The sequence below is a fragment of the Macrobrachium rosenbergii genome, chromosome 39 (genome assembly GCF_040412425.1).
Source record: "Macrobrachium rosenbergii isolate ZJJX-2024 chromosome 39, ASM4041242v1, whole genome shotgun sequence".
Classification (NCBI taxonomy): Eukaryota; Metazoa; Arthropoda; class Malacostraca; order Decapoda; family Palaemonidae; genus Macrobrachium; species Macrobrachium rosenbergii.
In genome coordinates this window covers 20,910,946-20,926,846 of record NC_089779.1, presented here as the reverse complement: position 1 = coordinate 20,926,846, position 15,901 = coordinate 20,910,946, and the positions used below count along the sequence as shown (strand labels likewise).

The window sequence follows — 15,901 nt, the reverse complement described above, 5'->3', positions numbered from 1 at the left end:
TTATTTTTTTATGAAAGCCAATAAAATTCCTAAATATTGACATATAAAACAATGGAAAACGAATGGTCAGTTGGTGAAAAATTGATAAAGAAAAGAGGTTGAACAAGCAGCTCTGCCGGCCTATGGTGGTATACGCTAGAAAATTTTTGAAGAGCCCTATCTGGGTTATTTTCATAGAAATAACTTTTGTAAATATACGAAAAAGTAGAGGAAAAATTGTGAAGAATAAAGGAAAGTCAAGAAAAATAGCTTTGAGTAGCGACAACAGTTTCATTTTGGCGATTATAAATTGATCAAGCGAAAAAAATTACCGTTGTCAACATTATTACTCAAAACGCTATAACAGTTAGGCGAATGAATTATTTTTATAGAAAGCCAAGAAAATTCTCTAAATATCGACATATAAGGAAACAATGAGAAAAAGCGAATAAGTCAGTTGGCAAGTGTAGAAAAGTGGGTAAGAAACAGAGCGGCACCGTGTATGCGGTGAGGAGTATCATTAGACATTTGTTTTTGAAGAGCTAGCTCGGATTTTTTCATAGATAATTAAATATACAAAAATGTAGAGGAAGGTTGAGAATAAAGTGAGAGTCCAAGAAAAATGGCTTTAGTAACAGCAACAGTTTCATTTGATGTTATAAGCTGTTCGAAAGCGAAAAAAAAAGTTGCTGTTGTCAACATTATCGTTCGTAGCTCAAGCTATAACAGTTAGGTGAATGAATTATTTTTTTAGTAAAGAAAGCCAACAAAATTCTCTAAATATCGATATTTATGATAATGAAAAATGAGATTCAGAGCCCTGCCTAAAATCCAGACGTCTCTTATGTGATTCACTAACGCGTTTTCTGCTAGTTTTACCGTAAAAACTTTGCAAAAGCATGTTGGAAACTGTTCTCGATTGACGTCGCTGTATGTAAACAGCCACACGTGTTTACCCAACCTCGTCACCGCATGGTCTCCAGCCAGAAGTGTGGCCTGCCAGGCCTGCGTGGAGTGCGATCAGCTGATGTCATTGTGAGAATTTTACTACGCCATGGACTGCGCATGCACAGTGAAGAACTAAAAATTTATATGAAAATAGGATACAAAACAGAGTGTTTCCAATAATGTAATCCTACATTTTATAAAAAAAATGTGAATACGAGAAGCGTGGGTAGGATCAGCTGATTTCATTGTGAAAATTTACTATGCCAGGGATTTAACGTAAAGAACAGGGACTGCCTGGGCGTATGATGCCTGAGTTACATGTGGTCCAAGGTATGCTTTAGCCATGAAACCACCAACTGTCCGAAAATAAAAAAATTTACCCCTACAGGCCCCATTGCGAAAAATGTCGGTAAATTTTACGTAAAATTACGTCAGTCAGAAAAGAAGGGGGGTAGGGGGTTATTGCGTGATATTACGTTAATTGGACAGGAAAGGGTTAAGTAGTATGAATACAAATTGAAGTATGGGTCTTGCTTTCTTCTCTACCCACAACTGGTGAGGCTTACAACCTTACTCCTCTGCTTCTCTCTTCTGTCTGCTTCTTTTCTATCTGCTCTGCTCTGTTCCTCTTCCTTTTTTCCTTCCCTTCTTGAACGTTCTTGAAAAGGAAATGCCCATCCCACAATAGGCGGACCATAGCTTCTGTCCCACCTTGTTAGACGTCCAAAGTGGATGGAACTTATCTAACGATGTCCCTTTGGGTGTAATTAGATAAATTAATCCCGTCCTTTGTAGGAGGAACTAATGACGTCACTGGAAGTCTTTAGTTCTGGAGAAAGCTGAAAGGTATGCACACAGGTGAGACGGGTAAACATTCTTGTTACGATTGCCTTACATTAAACCCATGCCCAGGTTTTACTTTTCTAATCATAACACAGGAAGTGTTGTTACTCCCTCTGAGTCGTTATTCTCTCTCTCTCTCTCTCTCTCTTTCTCTCTCTTTCTCTCTCTTCTAGCTATCAATCTATCACTGGTTCTCTCTCATTTCTTTTTCTCTGTCTATCACTGGTTTCTCTCATTTCTTTTTCTCTCTCTTATATTTATGCTATTCCTAATTAATATTCTCATAGCTATCATTACACTAGCAGGCCATGTGACTTAGTCGAGGGGCTCTGCCGCCTGAACCCCTGGTGAAGGAAACTCCACTCTGCAAAAGCTCCTTATAACACTGTGCATGTGTGATAGCATTCCAGGATGGCCAGCTTACAACGTCTGAGGTTAATAACAGGTTAATTACAGTCGACCGATAAAAAATAACAGTAAATTCTTAATAAGTAACCAGAATACCTTAGGGAAAATCAGTTTCCAAAGTAATACCCAATGCAGAGCTCTTGCTTAGTTCTGCCCTATTCTATTCTAGGCCCATTAGGAATTATCCTACTTAGGTTGCCAAAGACTTGGTTCAATAAAAGAGGGCAGAGGCTCCCCAAGTTGGATGAGTGTGGAATGATGGGAACATTTTCCACCAATGGAAACAAGCTTAACCTTTCCTATAATGCCGTGTCTTGATGTAACCAGACATTACCTCTGTCACATCACTTATTGCTCTGTGCCCTGACCTGCCAGGGGTGGGGGAGCCATGTTGGCTTTGCCCTCCCAGAACCCCCCCAAGTAACACTACAGAAACAGTGGACTAAGCTTCCATTGGGAGGTAGTGTTAGAGCCTGATCCCGTCGTTCTGCAAATTGCCTTCCCCCAAAGTCCTCCAACCATGTGCTTTATCATACACAGGGCCTCTTGTCTAGGGAACCGCTCATTTTTTGGGTTTCCCCTGTGCCTACCCGTAGCCATATATGACTATTATGGGAACAGGAAATCACTGCTATTTGTTCCTACGCGATATATAAGCCGTCGGTCCTTTACATAAAGAATTACTTTCAGTGCAACTGGAAACAGCCATTTAACTTTATACAAGGTGATGAAGTACGTAGTTACCTACTGGCTACGGGGGAGTCCCTCCCACCCAGTTGGTACACACCCACACACCCGCTTTGCTTTTGGCTGTTGGCAAGAAAGGACATGCGCTCTTCTCCTCTCTGCCTGCTGTTTGACTTTATGTTTTATAGATTATTGTCAATACAGTATTGCTGATATATATATGAATATAATGTGTTATATATGCAAATGCAACTCCTTGTTTGTTCCGACACGACACACAAACCATCAGTCCTTTACATTAGGAATTACTTACAGCGAAGCTGGACACAGCCATTAAACTCTTGAGCAAGGTGGTTAGGCGGTAACTACCGTCAATTAGGCGGGAATACCCGCCTGCCAGGATGTAAACATTCCAGTTTGCTTTCGGCCATCATGCATTGCAGAAGTGTTTTTGGATCTCTTTGCCTGACTGTCGTTAAGCTCTTTATTTATCACAGTGGGATCTTTCTATATTTTTGTGTTTATATTGCGTGTGTTTGATATTTATTAATGTACAAACCCACAATTTGTGATTGCCTGGCATAGGCTGTCTTTCCCCTGCGTCTGTGTCTTGGGTTGACTGCCAGGGGTGTGTTTTTGAGAGGCGTAACCGAGTGGCTATGCTTGTCTTCCAGTAGCCCATTAATTAGATACTGAAGGCGTTCCCCTGTACTTTTGGATATATTGGATTGGGACATAGTAACTTCACTCCCCTTCATTGATTGGGACGTAACAAGTTCACTCCCCTTCTTGGTCTCACGCCCTCCATATACAAGGGCATGACTACTCCCTTTCTACTTGTGCTGAGTGTTGTACTTCGCTGCCTGCGCTGTAGTAGAGCTTTCGTGGGGGAGAGTTTTGGGGGAAGGTTGCAGGGCGTCGTCGGTAAGTTTCGCTTCCACAGCGCCCTTGGTAGCCTCTCCTTGTTCCTTGTCTCTCTCCCTGTAGGTTCATCTTTCTTTCCTTCGGGAGAGATCTCTCTCCTTCTCCCTCTTCGCTCTCTCATTGGACGAAGACCGCGAGGGGGTCAGGGAGGCCGGTCGGGTGACCTCTTCTCAGGAGCCTCCTCTCGCTTCGTAGGCAGTTCCCCTCGGAGCGAGAGGAGTCTCCCTCTACTAATCATCTTTCTTTTTCTTTCAGGTTGACAGTAGGCATCAAAGCAGGCAGTGGTTGGCTAGATATCTCGGTTTAGGTATCTTTGCCTGAAAGGAATCAAGCGTTCATAGTGTTTTAGCCGCAATCAACCGCGGTACCTGGTTAGGTGTGTAGGTCCACATCAGGGTCTTTCTGACTCTGTGTCCCGTCATCTTGGATCGATCACTGTCATTGCTGACCTTCGTACATGTATGCTGTGGTACTGCCTCTGGCATATCTGTAGTCCCATCTGCTCCTGCTGTGCTTCGTGTGTTATTGCTCCTGTTGACTCAGTGATAAGTCTCTGGGCAGCCTCTCCTGGTCTCCTGCCACAGCTGCCCTGATTGCTCCTGTCGCTGCTGGTGACATTCCTATTATGTTCCTGGCCGTTGCTGTAGCTCCTGCCTTCTAAGCCACTTCCGTAACTCCTGCATCGGCTGTCCTGATCGCACCTGCTGCTTCTCCTGGTGGTTGTGTCATGGGCCAATTCTGTTTGGCAGTCTTGCTTGCTGCCACAGAATTCTGATGTTCGGTGTCCACCGTCCTGTAAAGATGCGGAGCAAAGGTGAAGAAGTCAAGCCCTGTGGGAGGTAGCCACTGTCTTCTGAGCTGTCTTGATTTGTCTTCTGCTGCCTCTTCCTTCCTCTCCTGAGGTTCGAGGGGGTCCCGGGAAACCAGATAGACCTCTGTCGGCCGAATGAGAGGAAGGCTGCTTCCCCCTAGAAGTCCTTTGGGCGTCTAGGGAGTGCCCCTTCCAAGAAGGCAGTAGAGGAACCGATTCACATACCCCTGGGTTTTGTGTTTCGGGAGCTGCAGGCAGGCAGACCTCTGTTTGCATTCCTGTTACCAGTCCTAGAACCTCCGCCTTTAAGACAGGTGCTGCTTCGAGCAGTCATTCACGAGCCACCCAAGTGCTCGAGATTCTGTGGAATATCGAGTATCCCAGTCTGGTTGTGGAGAGTACTCTCCTCACCCAGTTCATTAGCAGTGCAAGAGAAGGGGCCGAGGCATCCAGGTGTCTCAGCTCTTCCTGCCAGCACTACAAGCACTCCCCGAGCGCTTACCAGTGCTCAGTCAAGTTCCCAACCTGGTGTCTCGATCCTATTGGTTTGAACACCAGAAGAAGCAGGGTAGAGGATCCCTTTAGGAGTCCTGTGGGATTTACAAGGGACTGCCTCTCTCCTGGGAGGCATCTTTCTCTTGTTGGCTCTTCCTGCCCTTGTTGCAAGTCTTAGAAGTCTGCATCTAAGACCGGTTCTGTGCCTGGTTCTTTTTTATTTCTTAGGAAGCCGAAAGGAGCTGCTCCCAATTTTCGGGAGTCTCGTAGGTCGCTTGAATTCTATGAATCACGAGTGCTCTCCTGGCGAGAGGCACAGGACAAGAGAAAGTGCTGAGACACCCGGGTTTCTCGGTGCCAAGGCACCCAGGTCCAGGTGTCTTGGTGCCAAGGTGCCTGGGTGTCTTGATACTTCCTGCCAGCTCTTTCGGTTGCTTGGCCGGGTTTCATCCTCGTGTCTTGACCCCTAGGGTTTGACCATGCAGGATAGCAGACACAGAATTCCCCTTTAAATCTTCTTCTCAAGGGGCCTCGACCTCAAAGGAGTTTAAAGTTTGAGAAATTAATGCTAGTTCACACCAGACGAGTTCCACCCTGTCCCTGTTCCAGTTTCGCACAATTGGCTTGGCTCAGCTCAGTTCACTTGGCTTGCTCGCCCTGCCCAGCCCCTGGTTGCGTTTGTGAGGCTGGCTCGGCTTCCCACTTGCCTCCCCAGTGTTAGCTTGCCCAGTCTGGATCGCTTTCCTGTGATCCCAGGTCCCGGTTTAGCTCGGCTCGGCCCCACTTGGTTCTTCCAAATTGGGTTCTTAGCACTGTTTGAGTGAACTTTCTCCTCTCCCCAGGGAAAGCGCTTTGCCTCGGCACAAGCGCTCTTTTTTCCCCCATGTGGCAATCATCACCTTCTGTCGATTATCGCTCACCATCCACCTCTCCTACTAGACTTACGGGCAGGACAGGTAGGGGTGCTCTTTCTCCTCATTTATTCTATTTACCTCTCGGTTGTTCCGAGAAGCACGAGACGTACAGAGAGAACTCTGATGAATTTGTCTTTCTTCGGAGTTTGGCTGCCAGGCATGCTTTCAGTGTCGGTCCCCCGACCATCTCGTAGCACAACCAGGTAGCCGAGGAGGGTTTCTTGAGATCTGTCAAGGTCGCCCTCCAGGGAGAGAGGTACAGGAGTTTCACGCTTTGGAAGCAGCAAGAGTCTTCCTCTTCAAGTTGTGATCACCCCCGTTTCTCAGGAACTCCTGTGGTCGTCAGTGCGAGGATCTCGAAACAGGACTGCGGCTCCCCAATGAATAATCTTCATCACTCGCAGCCTTGCAGTTTCCGAAAGGGGCAAGTGGGCGTTCTCGACCAGATGAATACTTCTTCGGACAAAGGAGTTCATTGAGGTTGGTGCAAACTCCTCCTGCCTCGATAGAGTATGAATTCTTCTTGCTTCATCGGGACTGGGTTCTCCCTCTGCTTCTTGCCATGAAGAGTATTCTCTTTTGCAACGAGAGACGGCAATCCTGGATGACACCTTTTGGTTTCCTCCAGGTAGTCTCTGATCGGATCACGATCCTTCACTTTTAAACTTTCTCTCGTGGGTTCCTGGAGGAACCTGCCTTCTGGAAAGTGGTCCTGTCGGGGTGATCTTCCCTACACCAAATGTTTTGTTGAATCTGTGGGCAATTCTGGTGCTTACTAAGAAGAAGGCTTTGTCTAATTTGAATCTTTGGTTTCAAGTGATTGTGGCTCAACCCTTGAGCAACTGCCTTTCTTTCAGAGATTTGCCAAAATATGCAGTGTCAAGATGCGTGCCAGGGCACTGCCTTGTCTGGCGGACAGTGGCCCAGACCCTTGGAGTCTTTGTCATCTTGGTCAATCTTAGTTCAAGCCAGCCCTCCTCGGCTCTCACTTAGAAGTCCCAGGCTCAGGTTGAACTTAAGTCAAACCAGATGACCGAAGGCCTAAGGTCATAGCTATTAATCAAGGACGGAGGCAGCTCTTTCTCACCTGATGTGTGGTATCTGGCAAAAATCTCTGAAAAAAACAATATTCGTTCTCAAAGTCCTTCAGACTTATAACAAAATTCAGTATAGAACAAAGCCCTTCTCAACCTGTAAGAAAGGAACGGGAGATGGGAGAAAGAGGGAAGAGTGCTCGGTTGGACAAGCTCTCCTACTCCAGATGCCTGGTGAAGTGATACTTGTCTGAGTCTCTGGATCTGACAGCAGATTGCGGAGGCCTGAGATAGATTCCGCTTCAGGAGAAGAAGCTGTTTACCTTGGGATATAAACAATTCTTTTCATCAAACTCCGTCACCTCCCTCCTCTGTGCTCGATTAGGAAGCTACCAGCTAAAGCTAAGAGCTAATCGTCTTGGTATCCTGTCATCTTGCAGAAGCTTCCCCATGGTTGAGAATGAAGGAGGTTTGCTTCCAGTCCTCCATCCTTCTTTCCTCTTCGAAGTATGAGATGAGGAAAGAGTTAGGCTAATGCTTGATTGAAAAGGAACCTTCAACTATGCTTGGATATTCTCCTCACGTCATGTGTCTACTCCCGGATACACCGATCGAGGAATAGTCACACACCTGTAAGACTTTGTCTTGAAGGTGTATGACCAAGACAATAAATACCTTCTCATCAACATCCTGAACTCAAGACAGCCTTTTTGGCCTTCCGAGAATTTCAGGATGGGCTTGCGACACTCTTTGTTTTCTTGAACACCACCACCACCTCAGTAGTGGCATACGTCAACAAACAAGAGGGAATCGTTTTTTCCTCCTGTTCCATCTGTTGACATTTGCAGGTAATCAAGTGCTCTATAGCTCACTCGATAGTTCAGTTAGCCAGATACATTCCTGGTGGGGATGTATTGGTAGGCAAGCTCGGCCTCGGTTTTAAGTGATCGGGACGGTGTGTGCTCTTCACTCGTTTCTTCACGAAGATTCACAAAGAGACTGCTCAACTGAGAGATCCCTACCGTCTTTCAGTTTGCCTCCCTGCACAACAAAAGTTGATAGTTTTCTTGCTCCTTCGTACCTGATTCATGGGCCGCTACACTAAGGCATGCTGTCTTTATGGGAAACATCGATGTCTACGTTTTTCCAGCCATATTTGTCTGTTTCGCTAGGGGTTCAACAAGCATTGTTCACCCTTAGTTGCAGGCAGATACTGGAAGACTTCGTCTTTCACCCAACCTGGTAGCTCTACTTCCGAGGCATCAAGAAGAGTTCTCCTCAGCCCAGCCTCCTGTAGCAGCTACACAAAAAGCAGTTCTTCAGGCACTACATCCCTGTGTGTTCAGGACTAGGAGACTTTCCAACTTCCTGTGCAAGCATAGGCATTCTCACCGAGCAGCAATGGATACAGCTGGATATCTCCTGAAGTCCTCTGCAGCACTGTTCCAGGGACTTGATCCGTCATCGCTGGTTGGTGTCGTCGACAGAACTTCTTCTTGGGTCAGAGTCGCTCTTCAGCAAGTCTGGACTTCCTCGTCTTCTCCACCAAGGATTGCTTCTCTCCGTTTCAGTTGTGAAGAACGTAGGCCCTTGTGACCTCTTCTTCTATCAGAAGTAGCCTTTTTCTCCTCAGTCGAGATGAAGCTACTGATGAGAAGCTTCTTCGGTGTTGCTGTCCCAGGGAACTGATCCCTAGGTGGCATGTGATCTCATTTAGGGTTCCTGTCTCGTATTCTGCACGCATCCTTACGAGAGTCGTCGGATAGAGATGTGCCCTCTTAGGACCATCTCTCATCTCGCTCTGGCCCTGGCGTAGAAGATGGAAGAACAGGTGAAGGGGATCAATACCTCAACTCCTTTTCGGATGTCGTAAGTGGACTCCTAATCCATCGGCATCTAGTGGCGGGTTCGAATCCTTCTTGTTCCCCTCCTCCTTGGACTTTGTATTGATGATCCAGATCAGTCGTTACTTTGTCCTATTAGAGAGCTGTGGTACTTTCCGAAAAGGCTCGACATTCCTGACATGGATGTCGTCAATGTTTTTGCTAGTACTATCTCTCCCAAGGAAGAAGTGTCTAAGGACACATCTTTCTCCTGGCTTTGTGAAGCGATCGAAGGAGGTACTCGGCAGCTGGCGACGACGATACTGGTACTTTCCACCTGAGAGCTAACGAAATCAATGGCTTGGTCCATCCCTAGCATTCTGGAAGTTTCTGTCGGTCTGGAAGCAAGACGTGGCCTCATAGAATCCTTGGCCCTGTGGTGGCCGCTCAACAAGTAGTGTTGTCTTACCCGGCTCCTTCATGAGGACTAGTAGCATCTCAGCTAAGGTGCTGGTTCTGGAAGTGAGAAGGATACCGAGAGTGACTGGCTTCCTTCGGGATGAGAACAGGACTCAAACCAATACTTGCTGGATCTGGCATCTGATGCGGTAAGACTACACATCGAGCACCTGTTCTGTTTTTCTTATAGAATCATAGAAGCAATTCAGCTCCTTCCTCTAGCAAGGGAAGGAAGGAGAGACCGGCAATAAGGGAAACCCTATCTCGGGTTTTCTTTACTGCCTCCGACTCTAGATTCTTCCCAGCCTATTTCATATGAGTTACGTTTCCTCACTCATGTGAAAAGGTCCAGTATCTGACATTTGATCTTGCAGTTCCTACACACCAATCAATATGTCAAAGGCACTCTACTCCTCCTCGCTCTTTCGACCAGGAGGAGTAGCCCATGTGTGCAGAACTCCAGTTAGTTCAAGAGACTCACTCAGATTCCTCCCTCCAACCAGTGAGTCTTCCTAATGTAAAGGACTGATGGTTTGTATATCATGTCGGAACAAATCACAATTTTTGAAAGTAAATTGTATTTTTCCTAACTATACAAACCTGAGATCCTTTACATTACATTTTATGCCCGCCTCATGCCACCCCTCAATCTGAACCTGGACTGAAAGGCAAACTGGAATGTTTACATCCGGGCAGGCGGGTATTCCCGCCTACCTGACGGTAGTTACTGCCTAACCACCTTGTGCAAGAGTTTAACGGCTGTGTCCAGCTTCGCCATAAGTAATTCCTGATGTAAAGGGCCTCAGGTTTGTATAGTTAGGAAAAATACATTTTAAATATCTAACTTCCCTGGTAGTTACATATATATAGCTTTATCCCGCCGATTAGTCTTGATGGCTCGGCAGAAATTCAAAATTCGCGGCAATCGCCGATAGATGGTCAGGTGGCCATACCTGAGCGCCCTCTACCAGGTAATTAGAACCATTCCCAATTGTCCTCAGAAATTCCCTGCCGTCGTTCTATCAACACGTTGGAAATTCGCTCTTCTTTGGTTTGCTTTACTACAATTGGTGAAGTACCCATTACTTGTTTGGTTTTCGTTGATGGCTTTCGCTGATTTTGGATCTTCCTGGATTTTTCGTTTCTCATTGTTAGCCTATCTGTTCGGTTTCTGACTGTTACAATTGTTCTTTGTACTTGCTTTTTTTCAAGATGGCTGACCCTGTTGTTAGAATGTGTGTTAGGGGATGCAAGAACCGGCTTCCCAAGGCTGCTCTTGATCCCCACACAGTTTGTAAGAAATGCAGAGATCATGTGTGTGCACTTGATGATAGATGCAAGGAGTGTGAAAGTTTGTCCGAGAAAGAGTGGAGAGAGTATGATCGCTATGTGAGGCGATTGGAAAAGGACAGAATTAGGAGAGCTAGATCTTCCAGTGTCCTTTCAGCTAGGTCTTCTGATAGTCAAGTCCTTTCTAACTTGTCTGATACTAATATTCCTGATCCTAACCCCTAAGGCTAGTAGTACCCGATCCTCCTGCGGAGTCGGGAGTAAGTAATCCGTCTTTAAAGGATATAATGGCTGCTATTTCGGCCATAGGAGTTTCTGTACAATCCCTTTCTTCGGATAGGGAAGTGATGTGGGGGGCAGTGCATAGTTTGCAACAAAAGTTCGGTGACAGTGTTAGTGCAGTGGAGGGTGCGTCCGTTCGTGTCTGTCACGCTCCTAGCCCTAGACCTCTTCCATGCTCCCCAACCCCTGGGAGAAGGAACGTCGACAGGCTAAGGGAGGTGAGAGACGTTGAACAACGAGCGGACGTCCCCTCGAGCGATCCTGTTGACGCATCCCAGGACGCTCCCCCTCGCCGCAGGAAAGGCGAGATGAGGACGTGTTCGTCTTCCTCGGATGACGCAAGACCCAGACGTGGTTGGCGTCAGTCACAAGAGTCTAGACCTATCAAGAGACGCAGGTCCCCCTTCCCGCTCCAACAACCCTCTTGCAGCAAATGGAGCTCTCCAGAGAGATTCCTGTCGGAAGAAGACGGAGTTTCTGCGCCTAAACAGAGGCGTAAGACGCATAGCTCGTCGGAGGAAGAAGACGTATACATGACTTCAGTTCACGCTTCTCCCCCGCCCCCAGAATGGGACGTGTCGCAAGCTGCGTCACCACCTCTTCATCAAAAGATCCCAGCTAGAGTCTCCGAAGTTGTGGAAGCTAGTGCAGTGCCATCTCCAGTTGTTTCCCAGCAGCAAGTGGCACCTCAAGTAAAGTTCTTGTCGGAAGTCCAGCAGTCCCTTGCGTCTCTTTTTGACTCTTACAAGTCGCAAGGACTAAGAGAAGAAACACACAAGAAGGAATCTAAGGACGTCAACAGACCCAAGAAGAGGGTAAGGCAAGAATCAGAACAACAAGACGCTAACAGCCAGCAAGACGCAAACTCGCGGCAAGTTGCAGCGCTCATAGACGCTTCCCCGCAACAAGCCGCACGAGTGACGGAGGGAACAAGGATCGCGAAGCTCCTCGCAGCAAGTTGGACGCATGCGACCTGCGCACGCAAGCAGCACGATTCACACGCTTCCCCCTCTCGTTCGACATCGAAATAGCGGATCCTTTGGAAGAGATCTCGGAAGAGGAAACTCAAGAAACTCTTCATGCCGCTGATCTGAAAAGACTTCTTACTCTTTTGGCGGACTTATTTCCTAACGATTTTCATCAGGCCGTACCTCGAGTCCTCCTCGCAATATTTGATGGGTAGACCCCAGAAGTCTTCCTCATTCAAGAAAACAGTGTTGGCCAAATCAGTGAAGAGAGCCTTTTCGACACTGAATGATTGGATTTTGAAGAAGAAGGAACAAGGAAAGACAACTTTTCCCTTTCCCAACAAGATTGGCTTCTAGATCCAGTGTGTGGTACGAGACTGGGGAAGCTCTCGGTTTGGGAGTTCCTGCCTCCTCCCAAGGGGACTTCTCCAGACTCGTTGACTCTTCACGGAGAACAGCCATGACTAAAGCCAAGGTTCTGTGGTCCACTTCGAGTTGGATCATTTGCTGAAAGGCGTCTTCAGAACTATTGAAGTCTTCAGCTTGATGGACTGGACTCTTGCAGCTCTTGCAGAGGTTTCAGATCAGAAGAATGACACGCAAATGCACCTTATTGCCTGTCTCGATAAAGCTGTGAGGGACGGGTCGGTCGAACTTTCTGCCCTTTTCACAGCAGGTGTTATCAAGAAACGAGCTATGTTGTGTTCTGTTCGTGTCGCCTGGAGTGACTTTAGCTCAGAAATCTGAACTGTTGTATGCTCCTTATCTAAACAGCTCTTCCCTTCAGAGCTGGTTAAGGACTTATCAGCAGCCCTTGCGCAACAATCAACGCAAGATCTGATCACAAGGACTGCTAGGAAAGTTCTTCCGCAAACTTTTTAGCCAGGAAGGACAAGGAAGCTCCTCCCCACGTCAGCCCTTTCGTGGGAGAGCCCTTTCGAGAGGAAGTCAGAGAATGGCTGCTGGAGGACAACCTCAATAAGAACCCCAAGCAGCAACCCAAATCAAGAAATGATCACAACAACCTCCAGACACAAGTGGGAGCCAGGTTATCCCACTTTTGGCAAGAGTGGAGCCAAAGGGGAGCGGACGATGGACAGTCGAGTTTTGAAGGAAGGATACAAGATTCCTTCCTAAGGAAGCCCCCTCTTTCACAAGAACCGTTAGAGTTGACAGCTACTTACTCGGGGAGCAAAGCAGCAGCTCTTCAAGAACAGGTGACCCAGATGCTATCAAAAGCAGCAATAGAAGAGGTAAAGGACCTCTCATCAGAGGGTTTTTACAACAGACTTTTTCTGGTACCCAAGAGCTCGGGGGTTGGAGACCAGTTCTGGACGTAAGTCCACTGAACAAGTACGTAAGCAAAGTCAAGTTTGCCATGGAGACATCTGCGTCAGTCCTAGCAGGCACCAAACAGGAAGACTGGATGGTTTCAGTAGACCTACAGGACGCGTATTTTCACGCACCAATTCACCCGAACTACAGAAAATATCTGAGGTTTGTGCATCTCGGGACAACCTATCAGTTCAGAGCACTTTGTTTTGGACTAAGCACGGCTCCTTACGTTTTCTCTCGAGTGGCATCGAACGTAGCTCACTGGTTACATCTAAAAGGGATACGGATTTCAATGTACCTGGACGATTGGCTAATCAGAGCCAGATCGCAAGCAAAGTGTCTGGAGGATCTACAAGTTACAATGAATTTGACGCAACAATTAGGTCTGGTAGTAAATCTAGCCAAATCGCAGCTAACGCCTTCACAGGACATCATCTACCTGGGGATGAGGATTCAGTCAGTGGTTTTTCGGGCTTTTCCAGCCCCGAAACGCATTCTAGATTGCTTAGAAAAGGTGAAGCTCTTTCTAGGGGAGATGGACCTGTTCAGCGAGGGAGTGGATGAGTCTGCTGGGGACCCTCTCCTCGATCGAACAATTCGTCTCCCTGGGAAGACTACATCTACGTCCACTTCAGTTCCATCCGTCAAGCTATTGGAAAAGAGGCCAAGATCTGGAGACGTGGATTCCGATCCTCTGGGAATCAAAAACATTTGAGTTGGTGGAATGACCCCAAAAAACTTCAATTAGGCCTCGAACTTCATCAAAAGAACCCCACCTAGTGTTGTATTCAGACGCATCGGACATGGGATGGGGTGCAACGCTGGGGAAGGGCGAGATCTCAGGTCTATGGGAAAACCATCAGAAGAAATGGCATATAAATGTCAAGGAACTGGTGGCCATTCATCTTGCACTAGTCCACTTTCAGGAGAAGGTCCAGAACAAGATTGTACAGGTCAACGCAGACAACACCACAGCGTTGGCCTACATCAGGAAACAGGGTGGCACTCGTTCGTTTCCCCTTTACGAGGCAGCCAAAGATCTCCTGCTGTGGGCAGAAACGAACAACTTAACTCTGATCACCCGCTTCATAGAGGGAGAGAAGAACGTCAGAGCGGATCTTCTCAGCAGAGGAAGACAGGTTCTCACGACAGAATGGACCTTACATCACGATGTGTGCAACAGGCTTTGGAATCTGTGGGGAGAACCGTCAATAGACCTCTTTGCGACACAGAGAACGAAGAGGTTACCAGTCTACTGCTCTCCAGTCCCAGACCAGGAAGCAGTGGCGGTGGACGCCTTCCTCATGAATTGGGAGGGACTAGACATGTACGCTTTTCCTCCATTCAAGATCCTAGACAGAGTCATGAAGAAGTTCAGAGAGTCGAACGACGCCCGCATGACCCTGATAGCTCCATTTTGGCCCATGAGACCATGGATCACGGAGGTGATGGAGTGGCTAGTAGACACCCCCAGATCGTTACCTTGTCGGAACGATCTACTCAGACAGCCACATATAGAGAGATACCATCAAAATCTCCTCGCTCTCAACCTAACTGCCTTTCACTATCGAAAAACTGGCAAGAGCGAAGGGTTTTTCAAGGGAAGCTGCAAGAGCCATCGCGAGAGCGAGGAGAACGTCCACACTCAAGGTGTACCAATCAAAGTGGGACGTATTCAGGGAATGGTGCAGGAAAAACAACATTTCCTCTTCCAGTACCTCTCTAACTCAACTGGCAGATTTTCTTCTGCATTTGAAAACCCAAGGAAACCTAGCAGTATCTACCATCAAGGGATACCGCAGCATGCTTTTTTCCGCTTCCGTCTTCCGTCACAGAAATATTGACGTGTCGGGAGACAAGGACCTCCACGGATCTCATAAGGTCCTTTGAGACAGTTAAGAGGAAGGACAACCCAACCCCTCTTGGAATTTGGACGTAGTCCTAAAATTTTTAACCTCGAATAGGTTTGAACCTCTCGACAAGGCTTCATGGAAGGATCTCACTAAGAAGACCCTTTTCCTGGTCGCTTTGGCTACAGCCAAGAGGGTAGGAGAACTACAAGCCTTTAGCAAGAAAGTAGGCTTCAATGGGGAAAATGCAGTCTGCTCACTTCAACTTGGTTTTCTCTAAAAACGAGAACCCTTCTCAACCATGGCCCAGATCTTTTTCCATACCAGGGCTGTCTCATTTAGTAGGACAGGAAAAGAGAGAGGCCTTTGTCCAGTTAGGGCCCTAAAATTTTATCTACAAAGGACCAGAAACATGAGAGGTCAGACAGATCACCTCTGGTGCTCAGTGAAGAAACCTTCGTTACCCTTATCAAAGAATGCACTAGCGTTCTTTATCAAGGACTTAATAAGGGAAGCTCACCAAGAATGTGACGAGAAAAGCTTTCCAATCCTCAAAGTCAAAGCGCACGAGGTAAGAGCTGTGGCAACTTCGATGGCTTATAGACACAACAGGTCTATGAAATCGATTTTGGAAGCGACTTTTTGGCGAAGCAAATCTATCTTTGCAGATTGTTACCTGAAAGAAGTACAGACCCAATATGAGGATTGCTGTTCCCTGGGTCCGTACGTTGCCTCCGGCGCCGTAGTTGGAGAGGGTACTACTGCCTCTACCCTATAACCTTTTTTTTTTTTTTGTATTATACCCTTGCCTTTTTCTTGATTTGAACTCACAGGTTGTCTGTGAAGGTTGT

At 47.0% G+C, this 15,901-nt stretch overlaps 1 protein-coding gene across 2 annotated transcripts in view; it reads left to right on the top strand.

The window, feature by feature from the left end:
- The window catches only part of LOC136825820 (tyrosyl-DNA phosphodiesterase 2-like), a 139,304-nt gene that overhangs the window by 1,994 nt on the left and 121,409 nt on the right, over window positions 1-15,901 (top strand). The window lies entirely within an intron of this gene.